The sequence below is a fragment of the Pan troglodytes genome, chromosome 4, assembly GCF_028858775.2.
Source record: "Pan troglodytes isolate AG18354 chromosome 4, NHGRI_mPanTro3-v2.0_pri, whole genome shotgun sequence".
Classification (NCBI taxonomy): domain Eukaryota; kingdom Metazoa; phylum Chordata; class Mammalia; order Primates; family Hominidae; genus Pan; species Pan troglodytes.
The window spans coordinates 165,937,961-165,953,663 of record NC_072402.2 but is presented as its reverse complement, the minus strand read 5'-3'; the positions used below and the strand labels follow the sequence as shown (position 1 = coordinate 165,953,663).

General features: G+C 49.8%; 1 long non-coding RNA gene across 1 annotated transcript in view; it reads left to right on the top strand.

Moving 5' to 3' along the window:
* Positions 1-11,094: 11,094 nt before the first annotated feature.
* Positions 11,095-15,703, top strand: part of LOC104006631 (uncharacterized) — a 40,075-nt gene continuing 35,466 nt past the window's right edge. Inside the window, exon 1 of the long non-coding RNA XR_001718139.3 lies at positions 11,095-11,251. This is a non-coding gene — a long non-coding RNA (uncharacterized LOC104006631). The remainder of the gene's footprint in view (positions 11,252-15,703) is intronic.

Genomic DNA, 15,703 nt, shown 5'->3' with positions numbered 1-15,703 from the left:
TTTATTGTTTGAGATGGAGTCTCGCTCTGTCACCCAGGCTGGAGAGCAGCAGCAGAATCTTGGTTTACTGCAAACTTCACCTCCCGGGTCCAAGCGATTCTCCTGCCTCAGCCTCCCCAGTAGCTGGGATTACAGGCATGCACCACCATACCCAGATAATTTTTATATTTTAGTAGGCGGGGTTTTCATCATGTTGGCCAGGCTGGTCTCAAACTCCTGACCTCAAGTGATCTGCCCACCTTGGCCTCCCAAAGTGCTGGGATTATAGGCGTGAGCCACTGAGCCCAGCCTTGGTTGTTTAAAAAAGCCTGGCACTTCCACCTTTTCCCTGACTCTCTCTCTTGCTCACTCTCCCCATATGATATGCCAGCTCCCCTTTTGCCTTCTGCCATGATTGAAAGCTTCCTGAGGCCTCAGCAGAAGCCAAGCAGATACCAGCACCATGCTGCTTGTACAGCCTGCCGAACTGTGAGCCAAGTAAGCCTCTTTTCTTTATAAATTACCCAGCCTCAGGTTTTTGTTTTTTGTTTTGTTTTTTGACAGAATCTTGCTCTGTCACCGGGCTGGAGTACAGTGGTGTGATCTCAGCTCACTGCAACCTCCACCTCCTGGGTTCAAGCGATTCTCCTGCCTCAGCCTCCCAAGTAGCTGGGACTACGGGTGCGTGCCACCACACCCAGCTAATTTTTGTATTTTTAGTAGAGATGGGGTTTCACCATGTTGGCCAGGTTGGTCTCTAGATCTCTTGACCTCGTGATCTGCCCACCTCGGCCTCCCAAAGTGCTGGGATTACAGGCGTGAGCCACCACGCCTGGTCAGGTATTTCTTTATAGCAGTGCAAGTGGACTAACACAACTGGTAAATAATGATAAAAAAGGTCCTGTATTTGATATTTTACTCAACCTTCATCTCCCTTATCACAGTGTCTCACATGGAATATACCTCAATGAATGTTGGCTGAACTACAACAACAATTAGCAAGTTGCCTAAAAATGTGCATTGAATTGCTTAAGATGCTCTATTGACTTCCTATCTTTTAACTTCTGATATGGGGGCTTTGAGCAGCTTTATAACCAAAGGGCCCAGCAAACAGCTATCTCTTTCCTATTGAGCCATATGGCTTGAGTTCCAAATACATTTATAGAGCTTATATTTCATATCGCTTAACATTTTTACAGTAAAAGTCTCTATAAAGGAAAACAAAGATAGGAGAGAAACATGGTATATTCCAAGTGAGGTAAAATAAATCTGGGTTTGATGTCACTATGGGTCATAATTTCTGTCCTGATCCAAAATAAGGATGGACGCACTCTCCTGTTTGTCCTCCTAAACAACTCCCATGATGTCCCTGCAAGAACTCAGCTGCAGGTGGCTGCTGTCCACCCCATCATTCAGCTCAAGGACCAACATTTCCTGGAAGACCAAAGACCTGCACCTGCATGGAATGGCAGGAGTTCATGGGCAAGCGGAGCCCTTTACCTGACCTCAGTCTCTTGGTGTCTTCTGTTTCCATTTTATCATGATCCAAGAGACTCTTGCATTTGGCAGACCTTAAAGCAGTGGGATGGACTTTAGAGATTAGGCTGCCCTCTGACATGAGCTATGGGCCAGAGGATGGGACTTGATAGAGTGAGCATTTAATGGGTTTGATCACTTCTGTAACCAGGGGCTTCTCTCTGGGGCAGCAATGAGGTAATAATGTAATGAGTGGCGGATGACTGAGCACTTACTCTCCACTGTGCACTGATGGAGCACTCACCCTATACCATGCACCAAGGTGGCGCTTCCCACATCCAGTACTCATTCCAGACTTTAAAGTTAAGGAATCTTGGGGATGCAGACCCAGGCCGGCCTGGCATTAAAATCCAGGCTTCAGGCTGGGCATGGTGGCTCATGCCTGTAATCTCAGCACTTTGGGAGGCTGAGGAGGGCGGGTCACTTGAGCTCAGGAGTTTGAGACCAGCCTGGACAACATAGTGAGACTGTCTCTACAAAAAATACAAAAAATTGCGAGGCACAGTGGCTCACGCCTGTAATCCCAGCACTTTGGGAGCCCGAGGTGGGCGGATCACTTGAGGTCAGGAGTTTGAGACTAGCCTGGCCAACATGGTGAAACTCCGTCTCTACTAAAAATACAAAAGTTAGCCGGGCATGGTGGCAGGCACCTGTAATCCCAGCTACTTAGGAGGCTAAGGCAGGAGAATCGCTTGAACCCAGGAGGTGGCGGTTGCAGTGAGCCAAGATTGCGCCACTGCACTCCAGCCTCAGTGACGGAGTGAGACTCCATCTCAAAAAAACAAAAAATTTAGCTGGGCATAGTGGTGGGAAACTCAAGTGGGAGGATGGCTTGAGCCCAGGAAGTGGAGGTTGCAGTGAGCCGAGATTGTGCCACTGCACTCCAGCCTGGGTGACAGAGTGAGACTCTGTCAAAAAAAAAAAAAGAAAAAATAATCCAGGCTGCAGAGTAGCAGGTGTAACAGAACTGTGCCACACCCCTGGGAATATGGAAGACTCCAGTGGCATATGCAGATCTTGCCTCTGAGTGTTTAGTGAAGTTCTAGATTAATTTAAAAGGTAATCAGGAGTACTTCCGTTATTCTGACTGAGCACTTACTCTCAGTCAGTAAAAGTCAATGCCCATGCTCCGCTCCACCACCTCAGAGGAGAAACTAATTTCCAATCAGCAAGTTAACAAGTAACATGGTTGCCCCCAAGGTGGGGCAGGGTTCGCCTGTGTGCTATCAGTGAGTGTCCAGATCGGGCAGGGGAATGACTGGAGGAGGTAAGAAGCAAATCGGCCGGCACTTGGAAGCACACGCTGTGGACACGGTCCACTGCCTGGAGTTTGTTCAGCAAAGTCCTCCCACTGGCAGCGTGGCCAGGAACTCCCTTCTTCCAGGTGGTGGGGAAGCTCGCCATCTGTGCAGCCTCCTCTGGAGGAGAGTGAGCTGGGGCACAGATCATAAATGGAGCTTCCGAGCCAGAAAGGTGGCAAATGGGATGAATTCATTTGTTGAGGCTGAGGCCAACCAGTTCTTGCATCCAGGGTCCCTGGCTTGTCCCTTTAGAACACATGAGGAGGTCAGGTGGAGCCAGCGTGAGCTTGAAGTTGGGAGATGGGCTGCATGCGAGTCTAGCACCTGGTACAATGAGTGTACATCCCAGACTCCCAGTCAGTATTTGAGGAATGAACGAATGCATGTTGTGAACTCTGAAGGGTTATGGAAAGGTGAGCAGCAGAGTGTGGAGGCCTTAACTGTGTAGAGGATTTGAGTGTGTAGAAAATTTGACTGTGACAAGGAGCTGACTCCAAGGGCTGAGACTGATTCTTCAGCATCACCTCTTCCACTAAAGGTCAGTCACGCTAAGTTCTTCCCCTCCCCACCCAAGAACCAGGACCTGGAAGGTGGGCTGCATGTTTGGGACAGCATGTGTTTAGTGCCTGGAGGTAGAAAGGATGTGTGTATCTGCATGCTCACATCTCTGCATAGACAACAGTGCAGGTGGCTCTTGCTGCCGAGGTCCCGTGTGTTGCTAAATCCAACAAGCAGGGGTTTTTTTGTTTTTTGAGATGGAGTCTCGCTCTGTCGCCCAGGCTGGAGTGCAATGACGCAATCTCACTGCAACCTCCACCTCCCAGGTTCAAGCAATTCTTCTGCCTCAGCCTCCCGAGTAGCTGGAATTAAAGGCACCTGCCACCACACCCAGCTAATTTTTGTATTTTTAGTAGAGGCGGGGTTTCACCATGTTGGCAGGCTGGTCTCAAACTCCTGACCTCAGATGATCTGCCTGCCTCGGCCTCCCGAAGTGCTGGGATTACAGGTATGTTGCGCTCAGCCAACAAGCGGGTTTTATTCTTTTGTCTCCCTCCCCTTGCTGTAGCCTGGAACACAAACACCAGCTCTCTCTCACACACACACACACATTCACACACACACACACACACACACACACACACTTCCTTCTGTTTCTCCCCAGACTCCCTGCACCCCCGTCATAGATTGCTTGACATCCCTTTTCCCCAGCAAAACACACTGTGTTGCACCTGTTCTGAGGAAGCATCCTGCACTAGCTGTCTGCAGGTGCCCAGCCTATTACAAGTCGCACCCCCACCCCTCCCCCATTGCAGAGAATGACATGGTGTGGGGGTGGGGAGGGCGTTAGGTCTCCTGGTCAGGGGGTCTCTGCAGCACATCATTTTCCCTTCTTACAGGAGTAGGGTATAGGGTGTCTTTGTCGGGTTTCCCAGGAGACAGACTTCGAGCTGGAGAGTTGCATGCAGGATGTTTTTTAGAGACAGCAGGAACAATGCTTGGGAGGGAAAGAGTGAGGGGTGCAGGGATGGGCAGATGGAGACATTGAGCTGTGATGATGTAGTGATAGTGGCCTCAACCGATCCCATGGTGAGCTCTGGAGCTGGGACAACTCTTCAGAGATGCCGCAAGCAGCCAGGCCTTTGCCTGACTGCTTTAGTGGAAGACTGACCTTTAGTGGAAGAGGTGATGCTGAAGAATCAGTCTCAGCCCTTGGAGTCAGCTCCTAGTCACAGTCAAATCCTAGCCTCGACACTCTGCTGCTGTGTGGACCAGGCATTGGACATGGGCTTTTTCTGGGGAGGGGGTGTGACTGTGCCCCAGGCAGTTCCCTTGCGGAGGGTGGCGTGTGGTGTCAGCACTTGGTATTATTGGGTAGTGGGGAGCTGAGCACCCCAGGTGTGAAGAAGGGAATCTGCATCCCCAGTGTGTCCCAAACAGGCTGCCGTGACCTGGCCTGACACCCCGGCAGAGTGGAAGAATGCAGAAAACGTTCTCTTGCTGCTTCTCCCACAGTTTTCGTGGGTTTTTTTGGCTTTTGTCTGATTATGTTTTTCATGATACCAGGCCTGAGTCCTTTTTTTTTTTTTTTTTTTTTGAGACGGAGTCTCGCTCTGTTGCCCGGGCTGGAGTGCAGTGGTATGATCTCGGCTCACTGCAACCTCTGCCTTCCGGGTTCAAGCGATTCTCCTGCCTCAACCTCCCAAGTAGCTGGGATTAGAGGTGCCTGCCACCATGCCCAGCTAATTTTTGTAATTTTTTTAGTAGAGAGGGGGTTTCACCATGCTGGCCAGGCTGGTTTCGAGCTCCTGACCTCAAGTGATCCAACCGTCTCGGCCTCCCAAAGTGCTAGGATTACAGGCGTGAGCCCCCGCGCCCATCCAGGCCTGAGTTCTTGAGCCTCGGGTGTCAAAGTGCCCATATTTCTGAGGTCAACAGAGAACACTTTAACCCATGGCCATCCTTTCTCTTCTCTTCTCCCAATGGCTCTTTGACATTTTTATTCTCTTTTGTATCTGCCCCCAAATCTGCCAGTCTCATAGAAATTTCCCAATTTTCCTGGTGTAAATGCTTCCACCTTGGCTGATTTCATGCTACCAGTGTGATGTCACCGAACATGGGGCTGGGAAGAGGCACAAATATCTGTCTTGTGGGTGGGTTCCAGCACACTCCTGAGTGCAGGTGGGTTTGAACCCCAGGAGAGGGATCCTGGGGTGAGGACTGGAAGCAGCCAGTAGGGCTTGTGGAGTCCCTGGCAGGGATGGGCTTGCCTTCCTCCCTAGGTTCTCAGGGCCTGCACCTGTCTGGGTATTGAATGGCTTCAACTGTGTTTCCATCCTCTTGCCCCCCAATGCTTTTTTGTCCATGGGATGTGCCTCTGGAAGTGAATCTCATTTATATTGACCCAGCTCTTCCCCTCTGTCAGGTTCACTAGAGGCGAATGCAAGGGCTTAGAGAGGTGGGGTTGCAGAGGGAAAAGGTGCCTTCCCAGCAAGGATTCTGCCCTTGGGATATAGCAAGCCTTTGGAAGAGCCCAGCTTGTCTGTCCTGCAGAACTCTTTGAGATGATGCAATAGGATGTCATTTCTGCTCTCCTCCAGTTAGCACAGAGCTGACGTTTGGGAATGTGCCCCTTTATGTGTGTGATTTACTCCTGGTTCTCCTCTAATTGCCATGACCACCACAAGCAGTGGGTAGCTTCCCTTCTCCGCATGTTGCTAATGAGAAAACTGGGTCATAGGATTGTTTAAGATTTGTCTAAGACTTGTAGCAAGTACATGGTAGAGCAGGGTTCAAACTCAAATCATTGATTCTAAAGCTTATGCTAAAAACCATTTCACCATATATCTCCTCAGGAATATAGACTGGCATGTGTCCTGTCTTAGGAGGTTAAAAAAAATGAATGATTAAAGTGGTCCTTCAGTTGTACTTTTGTCTTATACATATAATGCTATGGCTTGAATGTGTCCCCCATAAGTTCAGGTATTAGAAACTTAATGGTCGTTATAATGGTATTAAGAAGTGGGACCTTTAAGAGGTGATTAGGCCAGGAGGACTCTGCACTCCTGAATGGATTGATGCCGTTATTGCAGGAGTGAGCTCCTGGTAAAAGGATAAGTTTGGCCTCCTTTTTCTCTGTCTCTTATGATGGGCATAGGTGCCATGTGATACCTTCCACCACAGGATGACCCTCACCAGATGCCAGTGCCATGCTCTTGGACTTCCCAGCTTCTAGAACCATGACCCAAATAAACATCTTTTCTACATAAATTATCCAGTCTGTGGTATTTTGCTATAACAGCAGAAGATAGACTGTGACACAGTAAATGTCACATGCTGAGTATTATTCTACCCGATCCTCCTGTCTCTACTTGGTACAGAGAAACACAGGTGTGAATATGAGAATGAGTAAGAAACCTCCACTCAGTACTTGCCGAGGTATTTTCTGCAGCTCCTGCACACACATCTTTGCTCTGCATGTTCCATTGTTCCAACATTTCCACTAATTACACATCACGCATCACCCACCCCCGCACCACCAACCTGCCCCCAGTATGTGTCTCTAGTCCTCACACTCTGTGTTACACCTTCAGTTACACCTGGTGTCTTTGCACCTGCATGCTTCCTCACACCTGGTGCCTTTACACCTATGAGCATCTCCTTGAAGCCTGTGCTATACATTACCCTTGATATTTGCAATGTGTTACACACACACACACACACACACACGTTCTTCCTCTCCTTGGCAGATTTGTGCTACTGAGAAGAGTGCCACCTCCTCCAAGCAGCCCGTTGAAGCCTCACCCGTTGGGGACTGACAGATATCAACTCCTATTCTCTCTAGAAATGCTATTGAGCTCCATGACTGCATCCCTGGCACCTGTCCAGAAAATATCATTTGGGCACTATCAATTACCATCAAGTTGCTGTTTCAAGGGGCTCTGTGATGGCTGGCACAGGAGCAGGACAGGAAGGAGGAAATAAAGTGTTACCCTGTCATCTCAGGGCCTGGCATCCCTCCCCCAGGTACCAAGGGAGGGTGCTTAGAAGTCCCCAGGCTCCTCTCACTTGTCATTTTCTCATGTGGATCACTCTATGCTCCTCATTATAGCACACTCACAGGGCCCTTCCCTACTGCACACAGCCCATCGCTCCTGTCTTAGGATTATCAGCATCTCTGCCTTCCTCCAAGCAGTGGCAGCTCCTCAGGAGGTCTGTGGGGTGCAGAAGGGACTGGGGTGTTGGGGCAGTCAATTCCCTTTTTCACACTCAGCTCATGAAGTCAACTGAGGTAGTTGAAGAGGAGAAGAATCGGGGTAGAGACCTCAGAGAAGAAGAAGAGGATTGGGGTAGAGACCTCAGCCTGTAGTTCTAGAACCCTTGGCTTGGGGAGTGTCACTTGGATGAACATAGGAAGTATCAATAAATGTCTCCTTAGGGAGAAGAGGCTCCTTCCTTAGGAATGCTGGGATCTTGGGTGAGGAGAAATGAGGGAGAAGTGGGTGGGGAGAGAATGCATTAGAGCAGTGGCTCGCTACTGGGGTCCATTTTACCTTTCACGAGGACATTTGGCAATGTCTGAGAGGCTGTCACGAATAGGCAGGGGTGGGGCGTGAGGTGGGTAGAGGCCAGGGATGCTGTTAAACATCTTCTATGCACTGGATGGCTTCCCACAACAAAGCCATCTGGCCCAAATGTCAATGGTGCCGCAATTGAGAAACCTGGTACTAGGCACATAGGATGGTCCCATGGGCAGAACCACCTCTGCAGAAAGTGAAGGGAAGTCATGCCCCCCCATGTGTGGAGGGAGGGAGTGGGGATCCAGAGTGAAGGAGCAGCAGACTTCTAGCCCTGCACAGACCAGACCATTCTTCCCAGGGGACAGGATCTCCAGGCTGGTGTTGCTTGGTGGCTTCCCACATTCCCAGAAGAAGGGAAAGGCCATGGTATCCTCAGGGCGGGTAGCTGAGAAACCCTGCGGAGCCGGGTGACTTTTGGCTGTTCAGATTCAATCTAGATCCTCCCAATGCACTATTTGTGCACCCATCCAAGTGCTTTCCACCAAATCCCCATCAAAGCGGAGCTAACTGCCCTTCCCCAGTGTCCCTGCCATACCATAGCAACTTCTCTTCCAAGCACTTCCACATTATTATTATTTTTTGAGACAGAGTTTTGCTCTTGTTGCCCAGGCTGGAGTGCAATGGTGCGATCTCAGCTCACCACAACCTCTGCCTCCTGGGTTCAAGTGATTCTCCTGCCTCAGCCTCCCGAGTAGCTGGGATTACAGGCATGTGCCACCATGCCCGGCTAATTTTGTATTTTTAGTAGAGACGGAGTTTCTCCATGTTGGTCAGGCTGGTCTCGAACTCCCGACCTCAGGTGATCCCCCCAGCTTGGCCTCCCAAAGTGCTGGGATTACAGGCGTGAGCCACTGCGCCCAGCCACTTCCACATTATTATTATTATTATTATTATTATTATTATTTTGAGATGGAGTCTTCCTCTGTTGCCCAGGCTGGAGTGCAGTGGCACAATCTCAGCTCACTGCAACCTCCTCCTCCCAGGTTTAAGTGATTCTCCTGCCTCAGTCCCCAGAGTAGTTGGGGTTACAGGTCCCTACCACCGCACCCGGCTAATTTTTTTTTGTATTTTTAGTAGAGACGGGGTTTAACCATGTTGGCCATAGTTGGCCAGGCTGGTCTCGAACTCCTGACCCAAAGTGATCCACCCACCTCGGCCTCCCAAAGTGCTGGGATTAAGGCGTGAGCCACCGCGCCCAGCCAACTTCCACATTATATTGCGTATTCGCTTCTTGGTGTTTCCCATTAGACTCCTCCTGGATGGCTGCGTTTTATTCATCCCTCTGTCACCAGCACCTGGTTTGTCCATTGAGCACCTACGGCATGTCAGGCACTATTTGTGGACAGAATGGACAGATACCCTCATGATTTCAGTAGATGTTGGCAATTAACACATTTTTGTCTAGGCAGTTATTTTCCTTGTAAGAGCCACTCCTTTCCCACTCTTTATGGCCCGGGAAAGGCTGATGGGGTTTGGGCAAATTCATGGTCTTCTGTTGATAGAGGGAGGGTCTCTTTGACATTCACATGGGTGCTGCAAGGATATAGGTTTGGGCCTGTTGGCAACCATCTTTCCTACATATGGAATATGGAATAAATCACTGTGAAGATAAGGCCACATCCCAAGGGCAGTGGCATTGAGAGGTGGAGCAAAGACAGTACCTTGTGAGCATCTTTGCGCCCCTGGATCTGACCAAATTTGAAGCCAGTCCTGCCTTTGGATATTCTGGTTTTTGCTTTGTGTTAGGGTTCTGTCACTTACCCCTGCACCTCTCCTGATTAATACAGAGATGCTGCTTGGGGGCAGAAGCCAGCCTGTGTTCACTTTCTCCATCTTCATTGCAGCATTCTACATAATAGATGTTTCCTAAATGTTCACTTGGTTGACTAATAGCTAGTGGGGCAGATTCCTTCTGGCCAAAGGCTCTCTAGCCTGAGAATAAAATCTATATGTATGTGGCCAAGATAAGACCAAGATAAGGGATTGTTGAGGGAGTGGCCTGGGAATGGAAACACCCAGAGAGCTGACTGAGAACCGAAGATTCCCAGCCACCTGGGAGGGGCCTGTTCCTGATCTGTGGTGTGTCCTCTCTAAGGCTCAATTTTCACACTTTCACAGAGTGGCTGGGAAGTTCAAATAACAGCAATTAATTTGGATAGAAGCGTTTTATGAATGCATGAGTGTAAGGACATCCCTTTTACTGCCCCTGGAATTGGGCTCAGTTTAGGGACACCGATCATCTCTGGAAGAGTGGCTACTGGGTAGACTGTCCCTAAGAGGGTATAGGCTTTGCTTCTTCTGTCCTCTCTTCCCTGGAGCCTTCTAGAAGAGCAAGTCCCCAGGGCTTTACGCAGCTCTTGAAGTGGGAGGATGGGGTGGGTGGAGCTCCTTACTCTTCAACAGGTCAAGCTTCAGGCTGGGATCACACTTCAGCTCTCACTGAAGGCTGAGAATAAGAAAAGTTAGTTGCCAATCGGTAGACATTCCCTTGAGGGAGGCTGAGTGTTTACAACAGCAACCCTGCCAGATGGCAGTATCATCTCCACTACACAGGGGAGGAAACCCAGGCTTCGGAGGTTAGATAAGAAGCCCAGGCTTAGCTAGAAAGGAGAGTGGTTGGGAGTGAAAGTGAAGGATTTTTTTTGTTTGTTTTGCTTTTTTTTTTTTAATCTAAAGACGATAACCCCCAAATTCCACTATTTTCCTTTAATAATAGCTTACCATTTAATATGCATTTGTTAAATGCTGGGCCCTTGCCAAGGACTTTACATATATTGTTTTTATTAGGCTTTCCAAATAATCCCATACAGCAGTTATTTTTATCCCTATTTTACAAATGGGAAAGGTGAGGCTCAGGAAGTTAAGTCCAGGTGGAAATGTACTCAGTGGGCAAATGGTGGAGGCAGGCTCGCAGTCCAGTCTGGCTGGTCCCAGGACTGGTCTTCTTTGGAATCTTTTTCCTGGAACCGATTCCACGGGCCTCTTTCAGGAGTCCGGGGCTCTCCTCGCAGTTTCTGGCTGCTCAGCGACTTCCCTAAATCCCTTTGAGGCGCCGGGCCCACCTCCAAGCAGATTTCATGGGAAAGGCTGCCACCTTGTGGCCAGATGGCAAACCCAACATTTGCCGGGAGGAGGCGAGGGCTGGTGAGGGAGGGGCTTTGTGGAGCAGCTGGTGCAGCCTTGCTTTCCGAGGGCGGCGTGCAGCCACAGTGCCCGCTGCGGGTGCTGGGGAACGGCGCCTTACAGGCTGCCCACCTGCCTCCTCAGGGTGGAAGGCGGGGCTTGGGTGTGAGCGTGCTGAATCAGAACTTTCCTGGAAAGTCGCCACTTGGTATGGTCAGAGGATCACTGAAGTAAGTAAGTAATCAGAATATCCCTTCTCCCTAATTGTTCCTCCCCGGTGTTTCACCTGGCTGGTCGTGGAGGAGGGAGAGGCGAAGGAGAAGGAATGGTGCATGCACTGGAGAGAGGATCCTTGGCCGGGATCTGTTCTCGGTGTTCCACCCTGTATAGACCCTGTCCCCAACTCTGGGCAAGTTACAGAACCTCGTCCTCATTTCCCAAATCTGAGCCGGTTTGAGGAGCTCTCCCTCTGTTCTGACCGCCCCAGCCTTCCTTCAAGCCCTCATCCAGACTGTTGCAGATTCTCCCGGGCTCTGGGCCTTCTGCCACTCTTCTCTCTCCACTTTGCAAACCCAAAGATTCCCTAATCGTGTTTCTCCCTATGTACAAGAGTCACACTGAGGTTCCTCATGACCTGGCCGGAGAATACCCAGCTTCTTAGCCTGACTGTTATTCCTGCCTCCTTCCCTCCAACAAACCTCATCTCTGGCTGTGCCCTTCACCCTGAGCTCCAAATCCCCTGCTCCTCATTTCTGGCTGCAGGTGAAACTCACCTACCCACGATCAGACCTTTCTTCCAGAGGTCCTGATCTAATTGGCCTGGGACCCGTGTCTAGCGCGCTCGCCGGTGGTTCTAATCCTTAGCACCTGCCCCGGCCTCTCTGAACTTCTCACCTGTCTCTTTGCATATTTCTTCTCCTTCCTGCTACCCCCTCCTGCCTTGTCTGTCTTGCCTTCTCTTACTTGCCAGTGCCCAGCTCAAATGCTTGTGGAGGCTGGGCACGGTGGCTCATGTCTGTAATCCCAGCACTTTGGGAGTCTGAGGCAGGTGGGATCACCTGAGGTCAAGAGTTCGAGACCAGCCTGGCCAGCATGGTGAAACCCCATCTCTACTAAAAATACAAAAATTAGCCGGGCGTGGTGGTGGGCATCTGTAATCTTAGCTACTTGTGAGGCTGAGGCAGGAGAATCACTTGAACCTGGGAGGTGGAGGTTGCAGTGAAGAGAACTCATACTCCTGTCCTCTGGACATCACGTGTTTGCTCATCACTTGTGTGCCAGCCCTGAGCCTACTGTGCTGTAGTGATTGATTGGCTTGTGAGTTTGTCTCACACTTTAGACCATGTTTTATTTATCTTTGTCTTCCCAGCTTCTGACAGTGCCAGGGACAAAATTGTGCTTGGTGACTCTGAAAGTAGAATGCCTGAACAGATGTCCCTCGTTCACATGGCTAGTCTTCACATGGCTGAGACCCTCCACTTTCCAGATGTCACCCTTTCTGAAAAGCCCTTGAAGCCATGAAGAAGGTCCACACACTGAAAGTACTTGTTCAAGTTACCCAGGCCCAGGAGAGGGGAGAAGCAGAGATTGCTCTTGAGGACATGAGATTTGAGGGAAGATCTTTCTCCATCTTCCCAGCTCCCGCATACAAATCTCTCCCCCTGTGAAAATTGTTATGCTTCAATTTCTACTCTTAGAAAAATCAGTGTTTGGAAGAAAGTTTCTAAAATAATAAAAATGAGGTTGGGCACTGTGGCTCACGCCTATAATCCCAGCACTTTGGGAGACCAAGGTGGGTGGATCACTTGAGGTTAGGGGTTCGAGACCAGCCTGGCCAACATGGTGAAACCTCGTCTCTACTAAAAATACAAAAAATTAGCCGGGCATGGGGGCAGGCTCCTGTGGTCCCAGCTACTTGGGAGGCTGAGGCAGGAGAATTGCTTGAAACCGTGAGGTAGAGGTTGCAGTGAGCCGAGACTACGCCATTGCACTCCAGCCTGGGGAATAAGAGTGAGATTCCGTTTCAAAAAAACAACAAAAAAAGAACATTTATTGAGTACCACATATCCATGATACAGGCAATATCTCATTTAATCATCAAAGCAGCCATCCTCATCCCTGACCAATGATGGACTATTATATAAGTGAGAAGCTTTTCTTCTGCTAACTTGAGTTTATCTCTTAACACAGCGTATGATATTTACCTTAATTAGCACATGTGACCTTCCCAAGTTTCCATGTTCGTTTAGTGAGTGGTAGAGTCAGGACTGGTTCCTAGGTGGTCTGACTTCAGAGTGCATGACCTTCACTAACCCATAGGCTGTACCACCTTTCCAGAATTCTTTTTTTTTTTTTTTTCGAGATGGAGTCTTGCTGTGTCGCCCAGGCTGGAGTGCAGTGGCGCGAACTTGGCTGACTGCAAGCTCTGCCTCCTGGGTTCATGCCATTCTGCCACCTCAGCCTCCCGAGTAGCTGGGACTACAGGCGTCCGCCACCACGCCCGGCTAATTTTTTGTATTTTTAGTAGAGATGAGGTTTCACCATGTTAGCCAGGATGGTCTCGATCTCCTGACCTTGTTATCTGCCCGCCTCGGCCTCCCAAAGTGCTGGAATTACAGGCATGAGCCACTGCGCCCGGCCCACCTTTCCAGAATTCTGTATCAGTCTGTCCTGGTCATGCAAGGACTGGCCCAAGGAAAGGCGGGAAAGGATTTCTGCCTCAAGCCTGTTTCCTTCTCCCTTAATATGTGTTTGTGTAGTGTGTTATAAGAGCCTGGCCTAGGTGTAGCAGAAAACCCATGGATAATTGAAAGATGGTTAAACCAAAAGAGGGGAGTTTCAGACCTGGGTGGCATTCTGGTGACATGTGGTTCCCTTTGTGACACACTATTTGCCCACCCTTTGGGTCTATCGCCCTTTGGGTCTACCCAAGAGGCTGGATGGGGCAGAGAAGCCACAGGCCGAGTGAGATCCCCCGGCTTCTGGCCTGGCGTGAACTCCCTGTCCTGGTGGGCACTGCTGGCTGCATCTACTGCAGGAGGATAAAACACAGTGGCCAGTCTGCACGAAGCTCCCACCAAACCAAGATTTGAGCGGTCCCATGACCCACTGGAAGCTGTTCTGTGAGATTTCTCCAAGTACTCCTGACACCAGCCAGATTAAACAAGGCAGGCAGCAGCTGGGCCCAAGTAACTCAAAGACAGAGAAGCTGTCTGTCTCCTGCTTCCCATCCTCCTCCTGAAGGGAAACGGCACAAACTCATGGCCCTGGGGAGATGCGGCTGTTCACATGTGCTTCCAGAGGGAAGTGCTCTGGGCCATTTTCATTGCCTGCTTGCTTTACTAAGTCATCACTGGCTCTGCTAGTGACGCTAGGAGGGCTTGTGAAGCCCAGTACCTGGGTTCAAGCAGGCTAGCCCTGCTTCTCTCTTTCTTTCCTTCCACCTGTGGGTGATGGGACCACAGGAGGCCTTAGACTTCCTGGAGAGGGTTTGGAATTGGCCACAGCTGGGCTTGAATCTGATCCCACCACTTACCCACTGGGTGATGGTGGCCTCAGATTTCTCACCTCCAAAGTGAAAGATACTAGGAGCTCATCCGGGGCATGCATCCAGTCAATTTTTTAAAAACTAGCTTTAGCTTAGGTTGATGGCTTTCTTGGCCTCCTCCTTCATCTCACCTAGGTGACCACATTGGCTTCCCCTCCCTGTCCTCCACACTGCAGCCACAGCACTTTTTATGAAATCAAAACTCACAACTTTATTGCTTTGCACATAAAAAAAAAAATCAAACCTCTAACTGTGTCTTGTGAACCCTGCCATCCTCTCCTGTGCTCGGGCCTAACCACCCACCTTCTGTGTCCTTCTTTTTTTTTTTTTTTTTTTGAGGCAGAGTTTTGCTCTTGTTGCCCAGGCTGGAGTACAGTGGCACAATCTCGGCTACCTGCAACCTTCGCCTCCCAGGTTCAAGCAATTCTCCTGCCTCAGCCTCCCGATTAGCTGGGATTATAGGCATGTGCCACCATGCCCGGCTAATTTTTGTATTTTTAGTAGAGATGGGGTTTTGCCAAGTTGGCCAGGCTAGTCTTGAACTCCTGAACTCAAGTGGTCCACCCGCCTTGGCATCCCAAAGTGCTGGGATTACAGGCATAAGCCACCACCCCCAGCCCATTTTCACTTCTTGATGCCATGCTTTTCCTACTGTCTGTCCACTCCTGCCCATAGTTTCATGAGGCAAGGGCCCATGGGTGTCTACTCACCTCTCTTACCCAGAACTTAGCCCAGAACTTCCCCCTGGCACGAGGGAAGCTCTCAAGAAAATGTCATTGAATGAATGAAACGTGAGGACGAGCTAAAATATTGCATGCAGAGCCCTTAGCACTATGCTGGGCACCAAGTAAGCACCAATAAATGTTAGCAATTAATGATAGTATTATTCTAACTTTAGGAGTGATGTAAGACAAAAGTTATCCAAACCAGCAGTGCTTTTCTTATTGGGTTGTCCCAAATAGGCAAGATTTGGGGTAAGTTGATGTAGTCTGGAAAGAAATATGAAAGCACACACACACACGCACGCGCGTGCACGCGTCTCCCGGTGTAGTGAATGCTCCCCTTTAATTTCTGCCAGCATCTCTCAGAACTAGAATGTGGTTGCAGGGAGGAGCCTGAATGTCCCAGGAGGGCTAGAG